Genomic DNA, 18,533 nt, shown 5'->3' on the forward strand with positions numbered 1-18,533 from the left:
GCTTAATAGTCTCTCCTGAGTGGATTTGGGCACTTTGCCTGCCTCTGTTTACATGCGCATGTCAGGCCTAAAATATTCAGATGGATATGTGAAATATTCATATGAGGTCTCAACCAGGCCTGGCAGGATTCCCTCCACCCCTCCACACACATGCACACACACACCTCCAATGTGCTGTCAGTCACCAAGACCCAAGAGAAGGCTGGTGAAAGTATCATCTCTTCAAAGGTGGCGAACAGGATGTGACCAGACGGTGGGAATTGAAAACTGGTTCTTCCACCTTTATAAATAAGCAGTATTTTGCATTGCCAACACTGTTCGGATGCAACAACAAACACACAACGCAACCAGTCTGATCTGAGAATAAAAGATTCTTCTAATGAATTTTATAAAAATCAGTCCAAATGATTAAAAATGATCTTATTTCAGCTCACTCACTGAATTGGCTGCCACAGAATTAACATTTGACTCAATGAACCATACGTCATTAGTTTTGATACAGGGAACCAATTCTGTGTTGTATAAGGCTTATGAATCTAACTTGTACGATTTTTATATGACGTGCGTGTATGATTTTTTTCTGGTGATAAAAATATTGTTTTATATTTTTTGTCCAATAAATATTTACTGTGTATGTGTGTACGAAGAATCATTACCGTATAAGTATCATTGAATCGTTCGCTACAAATTATTGAATTCCCATTTTAAAATTTCCAATTATCATCCTGAAATACAAAAATGGCAGAGTGAAATGATTTAATTTGATTTTCGGCAAAACCAGCTTTCCTGGTATTTATCTAATGCCTTAATGTTACAATAGGCCCGAATTTAAATGCACAAAGCACAGCTACATTTATCCACCAGATACAGCACTGCTAAGTGGGTGAAAAAACATCCGATCTAATCAACTTTTTCCTGCGAATGCAATATTTACAGTTGTTTTTGTTTATTTATAATCCGTCATGCCAGTAGTTTTTGCACGTCACGGACGTCAGGCTTGTCTTTCAAAGCAGGGCAGTAAAAATTGCTTCTGCTACTATACTATATATGAGTCCAATCAATGTGCACCAGTGCAGAGGAGAAACTAACATTGTGTGTATGAGAGAGAGAGAGAGCCAAAGACAGTGAAAGGGAGGGAGAAGTGGGTACATTAGAGAAAGAAAGAAAAGCGTGTGACATTGGGGATTGTTGGCAGCCCTGGTTTCATTGGAGCTTCCTTGAATGGCTGCCATATGTCCTCGCTTATCTTGACATTGTAATCTCAGTCCCGGCCTAGAGATGGTGGGGGATTTATTTAGTCTGCTCTTCTGTATGAATGCAAACAGTGGAATTGCTAGGCCTGCCGCAGCCCTTACCCTGGTTCAATCGCACTGGTTAAAATGACTATGTGATATGGCTTGCGCTCTCTCCCTTTCACTGTCTCTCTCTCTCATTTTCTCTGTCTTTTTGCATTGCAACCATCACTTGCAATGCAGCTGTTTATCTCTCGGCTCTTCCCTTTGTGCAATATCAAACCGATGGAATGCCTCTGCATTATATTCCAGTCTATGGTCTTTTAATTTTCCACTGTGCAGTCAATATAAGTTTGTGTGGGTGCTTGTGAGGTTTGTTGGCTGGTTTGTTTTTCGCTTTGGTGTTTCGTTTAGTGTGTGTGTTGAAAAGGGTAGATGCAGAAGGGCTACTTCGAAAAGCGTGTATATACGGATTGCAAATAATAAAAGTGTGTGTGTGTGTGTGTGTGTGTAAAAGGTTTGTGGAAAGTGTCTGGCTGAGCAGACTGTTCTATATATAAATGCCTTGCTAGTTCATAAGTGACGTTAATGATAGAGTCAGGCAGACAATGGCAAGCTGTCAGGGTCAGTAATTGAGTAGGAGGGATGAGCTCTCTTCATTTTAGTCCATCGGTGTCACGGCGACAAGAGCGCCACGGCAACTCATCACCCAGAGATACCAGCCTGCCTGAACAATAGCTCCTGTCCGTCACAGCGCGTGGCCGTCTAGTGCTGGCGGGGTTAGTGAGATGATACTCTTGCCAGAGAAGAGAGAGCACTCATTACTGCCGTACTTCTCCGTACTGCCACGCACACACATTTGCATACAATGGATCGGCATCGGCCGTGGCGAGAGTCGGGTTGATATGGATAAGTTTGATTACCATTGTGGAGCGGTTTGCCGCTGCTTTTAAAGGTTAAGTTTTCTCCTATAGGGTTTGAATGCGTGTCGAAATTAACTCTCAAGCCTTCCACAAATCCAACCTGCCACTTATCTGAAGCCATTGTTTGCGCCTGTGCCGGGAAAGGCTGTTTTACTTGGCAAGAACATGGCCCTATTACTTAGCCTAATTAAAGCAAGGTACATAATTATGGTTAATTACAAACCGACAGCAGCACCCCCCCTCCCTATTTTAATTTTCAATGTGTGCTTTTGTATCATTGCATATCAAATGGGTTTACAGTTGTACGTATATTTACTGTTTGAGTGTATAGATATAGAAGTGTGTGTTTGTGTGTATAGATTAGTAAGAGGCATGGAGTGAGATCAAAACAGTGCTTTGAGTTTTTTAATTGCATTTAAACCAGCTGGGTCTTCAAAAAGAGATGACAGAAAAGAGGGAGATGGAGGTATGCCTTTGGGGAAACATTTGGAAACATGGCTTTTCTAGACGTTAATTATTAAAACAAAACAGGATCTCCTATTAGACTGTGTGTGTCTTTTGCTAACTCTGATTAATATCTTATCTGCGGGGGGATTTTATACGCCTCCTAAAAACTGAAAGGGCTGTCTTTCTTTGGTTACTTCTTTGGAAGTCTTAGGCCGTGTTCAGACTTGACTTCTTTTTTTGACAAGAAGAAGTTGACAAAGGCGCTTTTTTCATTTAAAAAAACGCTGGCAGCATTTGGTTACAAATAGCAGCCGAACGCCATGACTTCGGGGGCAGCGTCTGTGCACGAAGGCAGCCCAGAAAAACAGATAGGCAGCGTAACTGAAGTCTATTTGAATTATAAACAGAGAGCGTCTTTGCAATAACTAATCACATATTTAAAAACTACAATAGTAATTTCTCGCTGGAAATGCAATCAGAAGTTGTTGAAAGTGAAAATTAAACTTACATTTATACAAAACTATGCTCCAACGGGCGTTTCGGCCGCCATTTTATTTTTCCGAGCTTGAGCCTCCTCGAGCAATCACATTCCTTGCATGTTGTTATGGAAACGACAGGTCTCTGTCATTGGTTAGCTGTGAAAAAGGAGCTTGACGTAGGGCATTTTTTGCAGAAAAGTTGAACTTTTTTCAACCTCAAAAGACGCTCTTGAGCTGCAGAAAAAGACACTGGCATTTAAAAAAGCGCTCAGGACATTTTTTGAAAACACGGTTTACTCCATAGGATTACAATGTAAAACAGACGCTAGAAGCTTCAAAAAAGAAGTCAAGTCTGAACACGGCCTTAGGCCGTTTCTCAATATGTGTTTTCAGCGGTCTTCTGTCCTCGTGTTTTCGCTCTACGTCATCAAAAACCGTCAAAGTCCAGTTCCAATACTCAAGACCACAAGAACAGAGAGCGCATAAAAGTACCCGGATATGTTCTTGATATTAAGGATGCATCGAATGTAGCCTTGCGCGTCCCGAACCCGCCTGAAGTCCCAGCAGTCATTGTGGCGTGACCATCCAAGTTCGTTTTTCCACGGCTGCCTCTCCATGAGAACACAAGTCCGTTCAATACGTTTTCATAGTTTCATATGCTCTGTCTGTCAAGATTTGTTTCGTTTTATCAAAATTTGCATGAACGGTAATTATTCATAAAAAAGCTGAAATGAACTGTAAAAAATACCCATAAAAAATTTAATATTCCGGCAGCTGAGGCACGAGAAAATATTTTTTCCTTTAAATTATCCTTTTATTTTTGTAATTAAACATTTTGTTCAGTTTCAAAAATATGTGAAAAATCTGTAAAATAAAATAGTAAAATTAAATAAAATTATAGTTTTTAGAATGTATTTTACTCAATATTTTTGTGTGCTGTGTATTTTGAGCTTGTTTGAGTCACAGCGTTGGCTTAGAAACATGCTAATGTTAAACTGTAGTAGCCTGCATGCAGTTAGCAAGGAAGTTTAAAAGGTTTTCTAAACAAATTGTGGCCATTTCTCAATATGTGTTCTTCAGCGGTCTTGTGTCCTCGTGTTCTCGCTCTACGTCATCAATAACCGTCAAAGTCAGGTTCCAGTACTCAAGAACAGAGAACACATGGGAGCGCCAGGATGTGTTCTCGATATCAAGGATGCATCGAATGCAGCGTTGCGCGCATACGAAACCCGCTTAAAGTCCCAGAAGTCACTGTGGTGCGTCCATCTGAGTTCGTTCTTCCGAGGCTGCCTCGCAAGACCTGTCTCCAGGGGAACACAAGTCCGTTCTTTGCGTTCTTGGAATTGAGAAACGGCCTGTGATTTTAAAGGTCAATTTTGTCTTGAACAAGTGACCTAGTCAGCTAAACTTGAATTTATCTTAATGTGGGAACTGTCTTGTTTATTGCTGTGGGGTATCGCTAGACACTTGCCTCCCCCATCCTCCTCACTCCTGTAGAAGTGTCTGAACAAGAAACCTCATCGCAGTAATAAGGATCTGTAGGTGGGTTTAGGGCATATCCAGTGATATGCTCAGGCATATCACTGGTCACCTCTTCTTAAGGTCTCTATTTTCGTCCATGGCTGGCAGCGTAAGGCCTTTCACAACAATACTCCTCAATAGGCATCGGTTCCTTAAATTGCTTTAATGAACAAGCACAATATCACCTATTAATAATTGATTATGCAGCGCAAGAGATATTTGCTTTCCAGGGTTTACCGGTATGTGAGTACTTACACAAATGTTAGCTGTTGGATGCCTGTATATTTCCTTTTTCCTTCCTTTTTCTTTTCTTTTTTCATGTTCTTTCTTTTCTGCCCTTTTATTGCAATGCTGTATAGTTGCAAGCCTATTATTGCACACGGAGAGGTGGAAATATGGTGGTTTACAATAGACCACAGAGGCCCTTTAATTGTACTCTGCTATGTTAGGAGATTAGTCATTTCGCAGTGCATGGTAACAGTATGACTTTCAGTGGAAGAAAGTTACATTTTTCAGTGTTCATGTGTGTCTCTCTTTTCACATCTACAGTGCTCTCGGTATGCAGCTATCACACGCTAGGTGTGTCTGTGTCCTTAAGTGTTGGTGAAAATGACTTTGGCAACACACAGGTCCATGCAGGGATGCTGTTAGCTTTATGAAATTCCCTCTTCACCTGGCTGAAATAGCTCATCCACAGTGGCAGGGTCTTTGAAACCTGTGGTTTTATCTGGCCTGTGGCTTTTGTTGGCCAGGGGAAGCTGCAGAAGCAGCTGGCCATAGACTAGTGTTTTTCAGGTACAGTCACATGACTGTACACCTCGTAACCCTAGTTGACCTCCTTCCATCCTAATATTACCCCATTGCTGTTTGTTTCTTGGTTATACAATATGGGAGGCAAATCCTGCCAAATTTAAATAAATAAATTAAACGATGAAAATGAAAACCAGATTAGCAATTTCATTATACACAACTTGTGCCAAAATGAAAAATAAAATGAAATTATTTTATTTTCATTTTCATTTTTACACTGACAATGCGTTGTCCCTGTCAAATTGAAAAAGAAAATGCAATTGGTGATTTGACATTTCATTTTCACTAAAATCTCGAGGCAAGACTGCCAATATGAAAATGAAAAGGCAAATGTGAAAAAGAAATTGTAAAAACATTTTTTACAAAGGTTTTATTAATGTTCACGCAATAATACTGACACAATTCAAATTAAAATGTAAACTTTGATTTTCATTTTATTTTCTCTTCTCTTTTATTTTGTTTTCGTTTTCATTTTCTTGTTCACAGTCATGCAAATTACATGTTAATTAGTGGGTGTGGACGAGCGTCTGCATTACTGGGAACGCCCACAAAAACGTCATATCCGTTTATTCGAACGAACGTGTGTGTAGACCTTGTCAGGCGTTTGGCCTTAGCGCTTTGTAATGATGACGATGACTGTGCCTGGTGCAATACCGAAAGGTTGTTGTGTGGTGTTCTGCATCTCTGATAAGTTAACAGACGAACAAACTAAAGCATTGGAGAGCCTGTATCTCTAGCGTGCCGAGAGATGCAGAACACCACACAATAACTTTTCGGTATTGCACCAGGCACAGTCATCGTGATCATTACAAAGCGCTAAGGCCAAACGCCTGACAAGGTCTACACACACGTTCGTTCGAATAAACGGATATGACGTTTTTGTGGGCGTTCCCAGTAATGCAGACGCTCGTCCACACCCACTAATTAACATGTAATTTGCATGACTGTGAACAAGAAAATGAAAACGAAAATGAAAACGAAAATGAAATAAAAGAGAAGAGAAAATAAAATGAAAATCAAAGTTTACATTTTAATTTGAATTGTGTCAGTATTATTGCGTGAACATTAATAAAACCTTTGTAAAAAATGTTTTTACAATTTCTTTTTCACATTTGCCTTTTCATTTTCATATTGGCAGTCTTGCCTCGAGATTTTAGTGAAAATGAAATGTCAAATCACCAATTGCATTTTCTTTTTCAATTTGACAGGGACACAATGCATTGTCAGTGTAAAAATGAAAATGAAAATAATTTCATTTTATTTTTCATTTTGGCACATATTGTGCACGCAGTTGTGTATAATGAAATTGCTAATCTGGTTTTCATTTTCACGTTCATCGTTTAATTTATTTATTTAAATTTGGCAGGATTTGCCTCCCATAATACAAGCCTCATCATAATTAAATCGTGTGAGGTAACAAGAGCTCAAATACGACAAGGGTGTCTGATGCATTTATTCAGTCTACTCCTAACATAAAATTTCATCTCACTGTACGTGTAATTTATATGAAGACGTTCGGACAGTCACATCCTCAACAACACGTATCGCAGAAGCTCCCTGATGGCATAATATCTGCCTGCTCTTGGTTCATCTGGAGTGACGTAGATTAAGTGTGTATCTTTGCCCCCAGGCTAGATCTTTAAAACAGTAACCCACATTTGCCAGGTGCCTGAAGTGCTTTGAGGATGGAGACACACAGAGGAAATGCCGTATTCAATCTCTTCGTTGTTATCTAACTGCTTTGAGTTGTCTGAAGATGGAAAAGCATTTCGACTTGTCTCGATTTACTGTGATGTAACATGAAGTGTTTACTCGCTTAATGTGTTATAGTCTTGGGTGTTTTTTTCTGGCGCTATTAGTGTCTGTCTGTTGGAATACTCTGAGCTGTCACACTTTGGTAGTGTTTTTAGCAAAGCCAAAGACTTTTGACTCTGCACCTAACCAACAACTCTACCCGTGATGTCCCTTGAACTTCTCTCCCTAATATTACACATACATCTCAGAGACGTTTATTTGATGTCTGCGTTTACATCTGTGAAATGTTTTTTTTGAGTGTTTGCTCATCTGTACGTCTTTAACACGTTTCCTCTCAGATGTCATATAGACATCTGAACTAAAAAACAACCTATAGAATCTACTCAATAAGATTGAGGTAACAATTTGCACTCACTTTGTTAGAGTACATTCTATCCTATATTTCTGAGTAAAGAGTATATAAATTTATGAGCTATAACACACTAAAAGAAATCGGGTAAAGTCTACCTAATACATTATATAACTAATTACCACTTTTTCTGTGTTTAAGTGCTATAATCGGGACCCCGGTGCATCTAGCAACCCAGAAAACGTGAAAAATAAGAACCCAGTAAGTTTGTTTTGGTGTGCCTTTCCCTGCAAGCATGTGAGAAATCGAGCCGTTCAGATTTCTCTCCGATTGTGACGTCCAAAACGGATTTTATTATAATGTTACCGCCCCTTAATCTACACAGTTCCACCCACGGCGCTCCACCATTGTTGTTTTCAAAAGCGACCGCGGTGTACGTGACGCCATGGCTAAAGTTCATGGACAACATGCAATGTAGTCGCTGCACAGAGTCCAAACCTAGGAAGAGACAGGAGTGGATTTATTTTATTTTTAGTGGAAATCCATCAGAAACCTTAAGTAAAAACCTGCTTGTTTGCGCTAATCACTTCAAACCGGAGTGCTTTTTCAACCTGGGACAGTACAAGCAGGATTAGCTTCATTGTTCCTCAAGAGGGATCGAGACTGACTGAACGAGACAAAACTGCAGATGTAAGTAATATTTATCAACAGTCTGAATTGACGTAACTGTACCATATGTATAGGAGGATAACGTTAGCATATGATAGCGAAGGGAGCTAAGTCAGTCACGGGCTAAATAGAACATTCAAAGACAGTGTTAAATTTACTGTATAGTGTATATAAGTACAGATTGACACTTGGAGTTTAGCTGTATGAATGTTAATACATTATGTGCGTTAATATGTTTAGCTGCGGCAAGCTGTTTGTTTTGCTAATGAACAGGGGCGAACACTGGGGTTAGTTTCGTTTTAAACATCTCAAATCATTCGTGCTTAGGCTGAAAAATCTGTCACAGCAAACTAGCTCTCACGTTGTGTGTGTAACGTTATAACTTGTCAATGACAAGCGCTAAAAACCATGTATTTCCGCTGAGATCTGCAGTGGATTCCGTGGATTTTAGGTAAGCATACATGCACAACGTAAGCGCATTAGGATGCGCTGTGACTGATTTTTTGTCTCCGGACGAATGATTTGAGACGTTTAAGACGAAACTAACCGCAGAGGAATTCAGGAAATATCATTTAGCTAAACCATTGCCACTACACCTGTGTTGTGTTGACACGCCGGACAGAAGGGGGGTGGGGTTCGCTGTAACTCATTATCAGTTAAAGAGACATGCACCAAAACAGGTTGCTGTGAGCATAGCTGTTTTTGACGAGGCAAGAAGGGTCTAACCAGACTATGAGAAGCTGGAGATTTGAAAAAAGCGTTTTTAAAAGTGGTTTTGCCAAAGCGGCTAGTAATGCCAAATAAAAATATTTTGCTAGATAATACCGTTAAATGAGTAAACACTTGCATTAATAATGATATTAGCATGTCAAACAAAAAGTACCTTTAGCTCGACACTTTTACGTCAATCCAGTACAACGGACGGCGATGATTTGAATCTTGATTCCCGCCTTGAAGTTGATGCATGCGCACTGATCCAGGGCTAATATTTTATGGTAAATTTTACTTAATATTTTAATGTTGTCATTACTAATGTTAACAAATTAATAGAAAGTACTAATTTTATAGATGTATTTTCTATAATTAATATCTTTAAGTAAAATCGAACTTCGAGTTTCATGGGTTGTTTTTATTAATCATATTGGGTTATATTTGACTTTTTTAAGTTGCCATTATTACTCTAAACAAATAGGTAGTGTGAGTAAAATGTACCCATTCTTATTTATTAAACTAATATAGTTTAGTAAAATATAACTGATTTTAATGGGTTGTATTTAGCACCCCCAGAATATTTTTTTACAGTGTAGATGTCTGTTAGATGTTTATGATTTAGAATGTATGTAAAAACAGCTTTTTCTAAGACGTTTTTAAACAGCAGATGTTTTCCAGATCTTCTTACAGACGTACCTGTGCAATCTGGGCTTATACATAGAAACTTATTTTAACTGTAAAAATAATATTTTCAAACAGTATGCTGGTTGCTAACTTTAGACGTTTAAGCCTATAGATTCGTGCTTGGCTTTTTCGTAACAAATCCTATCGTGGGTTGGGATTTGTACGTGTAATATTTTCGAACTTACACTTGCATAAAAACTTGCATGATTAATGTCGTAAAAGTATTTTTGTCCTCACTTTTGGTCATGTCATGTCTTTCCTAGGACTGTGTTGAAGGGACGGGTGCCGTGGCTTCACCTTACTTCAAATATAAATACTTTTGTGTGGTTTTGACAAATATTAATCAATAATTATTAAGCATTAACTTATTTGAAATCGATGATTTAAGCATGGTTAAGACCAACCTTTTCTGATACAGAAAGTAGAGAACAATTCATGGTTTAAGTCTCTAATGAATGCTTAGGCTCTCTCTTCCTGCTAGGTCAGTGTTACTGTGAAAGGTGACTTCTTATTATCATGTTCGAAAACATCTTCTGTTAGCACACATTCTACCCTTGAGGAGTTTGTGAATGTGTGATTGAATTGTTTCAGCAAAGTGAGAAAGAGTGGAAAATCACGAAACGGAAGTAACGTCATGTTTTAATTGAGTTCTATTATAGTACATGCCAGTCAACTTTGATAATCTGTAGGACTATATCCTGTCTCATGACTCCAGAAGTGTTTGAGAGCTTTGTGTTATTGTTTAAGTGAATATCTATTGATAACCATTCATGTGAGCTTGATTTACCTAAGGAATGATGTAGTTGATTGACTCTGTTAGCTTAAATACTACTGCATTTTGAATATAAGGCAGGTCGGCCTGTGGAACTCATTGAGAGTGCTGAAGCTGACTTCTGCTGGCAAAACTACAAACAAATCTTCTTCACTAAGTTTTCTTCGATTAATGGCATTCCTGACTTCTTGTCTTCATTCATCATAACTGGTCTACGGGTCTTTTACTGTAAATCCCCTACAGTGTAAGCCAGGACTGCTGTAAATAAATAGGTGCATTACAACTGGTATCAATTTTGACACTGTATGTAATCTATGGATTTGCTAAAAGAGAGGGTGGGTATTTAGAAGAAGTAATGTGAGCCTACACATGCTGGGTGTGTACCGAAGAAGCCGAGAAAAACGAACGAGAGTGTATTTAGTGCATGTGCGTGGCCGCAAAGGTGGCTCTAAATGGCTTTGCTCTCCCCTGGGGGACCGGGGTTTTGCTGTGTCCGAGGCTTTGCTTTGCTTTGTCCAGGGCTTTCTGTCTGATTAGACCCCGGTGAGGTCTCACTTAAAGGACGAGCGAGAGCAGCGTTCTACCTGCACTGCCATGCTGTTCCTATCACAGCCACTTCTCCCATAATGCCACTTAATTCCCAGAGAAGTGGCACGTTGCAGCAGTGGCCAGCCGGAGGAAGGGTGTAGTAATGCATCTGGACCCGACATCGCCCCACAGGGATAATAGCCCTGATTGCTCCTGATTCCCCATCTCCACAAAGTACCTCATGTAAAATAAGTGACATTTAAAAGGCATCAAGATGTGAAAGGGAGCCAGGGTGTGCACCGGAGAAAACGAGAGAGAGAGAGAGAGCAGGGGAAGTAGTAAGCTTTTCACCTGAATGAGAAGAAAAAAGGTCCCTTCTATTGCCGGCGGGGCACGACAGAAAAGCGATAAGCCCTCGTGTCGCGAGCTGACCCTCGCTGCTAAGCTTTTTAACTTCCCCCTGTCTCCACTGCTTTTCTCTCCCCGCAGGCATCTGCACACACACGGAAAGAGAGAGAAAGAGGCAGGAAAAGAGAGACTGTGGCAGTGGGTTGACATTGCTTCTGGGAAGTGCTCAAGTTGGCGTGCTAAAAATCATTTTAGGTTACATAGAGGCCCCCTGAGCTGGCCCGGGGATATCGCCACGCTCATCTCCGTTTAGAGTGAAAAGCGGCAGCGTGGAGCACAGCCTGGAGGCGCCCTGCTTGTCCGTTCTCCGGGAATGAGAGAGAGAGAGAGAGAGAGAGAGAGAGAGAGAGAGAGAGAGAGAGAGAGAGAGAGTGGAAGCCAGCGAGCGCTGTGAAGGGAATGCCAGGGTTCTTACTGCATGTTACAGAGAGGGTAGAGGCAGCATATGTGCCCTATGGAATGCTCTGTGAACTTGAGCGTCAACCCAGCACAGAGCGTCAAAGTCCAATTATTTGACTTATTCACACACATTTGTCTTTTATCTCAACATTGTTGCTTAATTTTTTATTTAGTTAATTTATATAAGGTTGTGATAATACTACACTTGTCTGCTTTGTCTTTTTGTATAATGGCTGAAAATTTCTTCACTGTAATTTCCACCCTGACATTACTGGACAGATTGGTCACACTTTATTTTAAAGTCCAATTTTCGCTATTAACAAACCATTAACTACGACATTTGCCTCAATAAACTCCTAATTTGTTCCTTATTAGTTGTTAGTAAGGTAGTTGTAGGTATTGGGTAGGATTTGGGATGTAGAATAAGGTCATGCACAATATCTAATTTATAAGTACTAATAAACAGCCAATATGCTAGTAATAGGCTATAAGAAATAAGTTATTAATGAGAATTGGTCCCTATACTAAAGTGTTACCGACAGATTGAGACTTGATGTACTTAGAAAGCTAGAGAGAAAGTGTGTGAACAGGTTGTGGTGTTCTTTTCTAGGACCGTGGCTATAGTACAAAGTAGTAGTACAAACAAGAACCTAAAGGAGCAGTTCACCTTAAAATGCAAATTCTGCCATTATTTATTTAGTCAACTGCATGTTGTTCCAAACCCATCATTGAAACACACTTTATTCATATTTTCCAGGGAACACGAAAGGAGAAATTTAGAAGAATCTTTACTTTCATGTTGACGAGTCAGGTAACTCCAAAAACAGACCCTCTCAAAGTCACGGATGTAGTTTATACAGGGTATGTGCACACTTTAAAGAAAATAAATATGGTTATGTTATAGTGAGAGTGTATCTGCCATGTATTTTGGCAGATTTTACTACAGTTTTATGAAAGTTTGTGAGTTGTACTACAAATTCCATGGTTAAACTGTTATTGTGATGAGTCAGTAGTATGTTTGTAGTTACCATGATATGACTAAAAATAAAGACAAAAGCTATGGTTCTCCTGAGGTTTGATTTTGTTGAAATTCCACAAACACTGGACAGGAATGGCCTCAATACATCTAGAAACGTTGATTTGAAATGAAAATTAGGGACGGTCTCTTAATTTTTTGCGCAGCTGTATATACAAACTGAAATTAACGTAAAACGTAAAACTTGATGGCTAGTTGTGGTTACTGTAAACAGATGTTGTTGGTAAAGAACTGTTTCACAGATGAAAGAATGAAGAGTTCATTTGCAAAAACAGATAACTTCGTTTTCATTTTTTAAAATCTTTTTTAATTGTGCAACGTGCATTCCAAGTAATATCAGTCCAACTGCAGTTATAAGTAATAACTCAAAAAACACAATAAAGTAGAGATGCAGCAATACTAAATTTCCCCACCGACACTACCGATGCCAATATCGATTCTGAAGATTAAATTAATATTTCTTCACTTTCTGAATGTTATTAATTCAACTATTAATAGTTGATTTCAACTGGTAATGTTTCTTAACATTTTCTATATACTTGGAGAAAATTCATTGCATTTTCCTGATCATTCCTGAAATTGCTATTATTGATCGATGCCGATTGTTGGCCGATATGTAGGTGTATCTCTACAATAAAAACATGATTTTTGATTTTATTTGAGTTATCTGTTTTTGCAAATTAACTCTTCAGATATTCATGGAAGTTTAAAATGACTGAAATTTCAATTTTGAGGTAAACTGTTCCTTTAGGGGTCAGACTCAGAGTAAGGTTCATGTTGTTTATATGAGTCAAATATCAATAATACAGTTTCATATTCAACAGTTGGACAAAAACTAGTTTCAGTACATGTCAAGCAGATGACACCTCGATGGCATGTTGTCATGGTTACAGTTCAAATATGAGTTTGGCCTTTATGATAGACAGTGTCGCCCTTGAGATGCATTTGTGTGTTTGTGTGAGTGCGTGTGTCAAGATCTGGCCTGTCCTTTGTTATAGCGGTTAACACATTCTCACCTGTACACATTAAATCTCACAACCACCTGCAGCACTGGATAACTGTTCACACATTATCACCCACTGAGCACACACATTTTCTCACAGTGCTGTTTCATAGCCTACATTACTGCATGGCCCTGTAGGGGATAAGATAGCAGCCAACTCGAGTGCTGTGATGCTATATAAAGAGACAAATGGGCAGCACTGGCACTTTCTTTCTGTCGTCCTAACAGGTTTAAAGTAGGAACTTAAGGTAAAAAAACCTAAAACAATTCATATTTCACAAAGAAAACAAAGGAGTTTTTATCAGCGAATGCACTTGTAATATCTCATCACCCGTCTCATCTAACTCTTCCCCTTTTCCCTCTCTCTCTCGCTCTCTCGTGTCATCCCTATCATTTCTTTCTCTCCCTCTCGCTTTAATTGTTTATATGCATTAACATTCCCCAAATAGACGTTGTTCAGGTGACAGGGCTGTAATTTGCCAGGCCCCTGTTCCACGGTGCGGTGGAGAGAGGTAAGCAATTTAGGTTTGCGTGGCGGCTGTAATCTGGGGTTGTCAACGGCCCGCGCCATTCCAGCCTATGCTAATCAATCAGTTGCGGCCTGCACCCGCTCATCTGAACGACTTAGACCCGCACCCGCGCGTTGATATATCTATTAGCGTGCCGTCGGCCCCGTGCCGCAGCGAAGATGAGATTCCACCAGCTTTGGCATTTTCTCTCACAGATAAGTAAGCTATCAGGCCACCGGATAAATAGCAGAGCAAAGAGTCGCCTTGGCCCCCGCGTGCGCCTGTGACAATGCGGCGATGGCTCTCCTCCCCTCATTATACGCCGCCACCCCTAATCCAAAAAAGTTGTTTACCAAGAGAGGAGGCCAGCCTTATCTACCCGAGGCACAGTGTTGCGGCTTTGAAAACACACTCGTGTGCGCAGCTGGGCAAGACGAAGGGGCTTTTTCCTCTCTATTCTGTCATTTCTGTGTGGTTAAAGGCTGTATTTTTTGTCAGTCTGTGTGTGCACTGAGCATTGCTGAGGGGTGTGTGTGTCCGTATGAACGCGTTTGGGTTGTAAATGATTAAACGCCTTGAATGTGAACTGAGTGTTCATGCAATTCCAGAGAAAAATCAGAGGCTGTCTCTGACACGGCTCTGATTGGTGTTTACATCTGATGCAAAGACTGTAGGGTAGAGTGGGGAGGCACTTTTTATTTAGGTGATTTCAAGAAATTGTCTATTACATTTACGTTACATTAACAAGTATAAAAAAATCTGAAACAATTTTATATTGTACAGTCATTTACAATCAATTAAAGTAATTTAGATTTTATAAACCAGGAAAAGGTTTAATATTCAGATTATTCAATGTATTTCAATATATTTGTTATAGTATTTCCTGCATGGGGGGTACACTCTTAAAAAATAAAGGTCGTTGGTTCCACAAAGAACCATTCAGTCAAAGGTTCTTTAAAGAAACATCTCTTTCTTACTTTTTATAATCTGAAGAACCTTTCTTAGCCATGAAGAACCTTTTGTGAAACAGAAAGTTCATCTCATTTCAGTTCACCTCCTTGTATAATAGACATTATTTTGAAATACAGTTCATTTTAGCTGATATGTGAAAATGTGCTTTGACATGCAAAAATAATTAATCGCTTTTAATCATATTATTTTGATCATATCTGTGGATGTACGTGCGTGCTCCGTATTCCTGAGTGGGAGTTAAAATAGCAGTGTGAGGGAACAGATTGCACTTGATCATGCTGAAATGCGCTCTTATCCATTATTGGATCTGAAATGGAGGAGGCTTAGGAATTATCTGAGGCCGGCGGTAATGTGGAGATCATCTGGAGAAAGCTGAAGGCCGGCTGGTGTTCCGAATGGAATTGTGAACACCCTGTGTTGCAACTTTCTCCATTTTGTTTCTTAGAGGCTGCCTGAGTCCGATTTTCCTGTCATAGTGTGTACTGAATTTGCTGAACTTGATGTTGTTGAGGAATGTATATTTTACTAAATGGTATTGATCTTTAACCTCACAGCATCTAACCCTACGTAAGCACATAGTGGTGTTATAAATTGTGTGCAATGAGTGCCGGGCAGCATCTGCACATCTCATCCCAGCTCATATAATTATCATCTGGCCTTTCCGCTGGGATTAGCCAGGCGCTGCACTTTTGCAAAGTTCAAAAGGTCAATAGTTCATCCACAAGGACTGCTTGTACTGAGGTGCTGCGTACCAAAGTTCTTGTTTAACAGTTTTGCATTGCGCTTTAGGGGAAGCAGAGAAAGAGAGAGTAGCAGATCAGCTCTGTCTCATTTTGTAATTGATGGTGAGAAGTGATTGGATTACCCCAGGAAGAGCTTTAATCTGCTATCACCTCATGGCTTCTTCATTTCCTCAAGTGCATCTTGACCCCTGGCATTAGCAAAACACACCTAACATGCACATGTGTGTTTTGGGGTAGAATATAAAAAACTGTTGGTTTAGATTTAAATTTGTGGTGTCTCTCTTAGTGTAAAAAATTGTTTACATTACCCAAAACACTGACGCTGTCAGCTACTAAAAATTGACTCATTATTGGCAAAAATAGCGTTTTTATGTAATTCATTATAAGTTCACTACATTACAAGTTTTTTAGTTCTATGTTAATGTGTCATGTGAATAGGCCGTGCAAAAATGTAGCGTTCTGTCAAACTCCCAGGCAAACATTTGCCGATCAATGCTACATAATTTGAATGAATGAACTAATGAATGAATGAACAAATTGATGAAAGAATGAATGAATTTTGAAATAATGAATGAATGAATTTAAATTGATGAAAGAATTGAAGAATTTAAATGTGCTCTATAAATATACACAACCTAGGTTGACTAAAGTTGAGAGGGAGCAATAGGTCAGTTAAGTATCGGGCAGCCAGGTTATACAGTGCTTTGTCGACATGATAAGTTGAAAATCAGTTCTATAACAGGCATCCAGTGTAGAGACAAAGGTGCAAATTAATTAAATTTACTGCATATTATTTGCAATTTTGCTGCAAACACATTCAACTAATATTCAATAAAAATGAGGAATCATTTTAAAGACAGCATGAATTTCTTTATGGTCTACTTCTGCCATGATTATATCTCACCATATTATTATTGAAAAGACCTCTAAAAGCAGAAAAACTCCTGCCCTTATTAGGCAGCCCCTATGTTATCTCACCATTTTGTGCAATTGCTGAATCAGTCCATTTCAAATGTCATTTAAAAAACGTCTGACTTATGAGAATGTCATTAGGCCATTTGTATGCAAGCAGCGTATTTAAGTACACCGGCACTTTCTCCAGAAATGTTCTTTGATACATTTTTTTCTGTAATACAACAGTGCTGATTTTTTTAAGGAAATACTTGAGGGAGCCAAACTCAAATCTAAATAACACGAATCACCAATCTCATAAAACCACAAGCCTCTTGAGTGTTTTATTTCTGAAAAATGCAAGGTGGTGATCCAACCTCATAGATATTGAGTTTTTCAATTCTCAGCGTTCTGTCGCAGAGGAGACTAGAACTTTAGAGAATCGAATGAAATCGTCATAAAGCCATAAAGTTGTTGTTATGATGACCGCCAAGTGTCATAAGTTTGTTTTTCTGTCAAACTAAAATCCTTATGTGATAAATCGTCGGCTGGCCTCTCGAAATGTCATGTGGTTCATCAGCAAGTGGAATACCAAGCAGGTGCTGTCTGTTTTTAATGGCACAGGCATATGTTGACGTTTTATCAATAGACATTATTAAATCTTGCTTGGGTGAGTTAATCTCAAGCTGATGGTGCAGAGAGGTTGAGAGAGACAGGCTTTAACAGGCCTTCCTGAAAGGCAGGTCATAAGCTGCTTATTATATCGACTGTGTCTTACACACACACACGCACACACATTTTCACTCCCTCTCTCTCTAACCCTCCGTATTTCTATAGTTCTTTATGCACACCGACTGAAAACATTAGTGTCTGTGCACCAAAACACGTTTCTTTGTTCTGTTCTGAAACAGTAGAATAACACTTCATAAATTTTTAAACATGAAGATGCGTCGACAAACAAGTAAAGTTACACACGCAAATCCCAACACGAAGGAGCTCCCATCAAAGGACAGCTCAGGGGCCTAAGTTTATTGAAATTACTATTTTCCTCAGCAGTGTGTGTGTGTGTGTGTGTGCGTGTGTGTGTGTGTGTGTGTGCGTGTGTGTGTGTGTGTGTGTGTGTGTGTGTGTGTGTGTGTGTATATGTGTCTGAGAGACAATAGCAGCTTTATGGCTCTTGCTGGAGCTAGCAGAAGGAGCAGAGGCTGACAGTGGGTGATAAGACCACCAGCCTGCTTCTTGTGATAATCGTTCGCTGGACCCCCACTCACTCTGTGCACGGCTTACAAGTCTAAGTAGCCAGAATCTTGTGTGTGTGTGTTGGAAGCGAGCGAGCCGGCTTCTTTCTGTGAACAGAGGGAAACCACCAGTGTGAATGAGAGCGAGACATTGTCTTTGTTGCATCACATGACGGTAGCATCCTTGTGCAAGAATGCAGAGTGTAATAAAGCAAATTGTGCTTCTTTGGTTTTTAGGACACAGTTTCATTCAACTATTATGTTCTTCAAGGTCCAGAGTATCCATCAAAGTGTCCACTTGATTCATGCAAGGAAATCTGAGATTAAAGGGATTCTCCACCCAAAAATGAAAATTAATGTCATGAATTACTCAACTTCAAGTTGTTCCAAACCTGTGTAAATTTCGTTGTTCTGTTGAACACAAAGAAAGATATTTGGAAGAATGTTAGGTATT

At 39.4% G+C, this 18,533-nt stretch overlaps 1 protein-coding gene across 2 annotated transcripts in view; it reads left to right on the forward strand.

The window, feature by feature from the left end:
- Positions 1-18,533, forward strand: part of camkmt (calmodulin-lysine N-methyltransferase) — a 100,500-nt gene that overhangs the window by 49,306 nt on the left and 32,661 nt on the right. The gene's annotated exons all lie outside the window — the stretch shown is intronic.

This window comes from Triplophysa rosa, linkage group LG9 (assembly GCF_024868665.1).
Source record: "Triplophysa rosa linkage group LG9, Trosa_1v2, whole genome shotgun sequence".
Lineage (NCBI taxonomy): Eukaryota > Metazoa > Chordata > Actinopteri > Cypriniformes > Nemacheilidae > Triplophysa > Triplophysa rosa.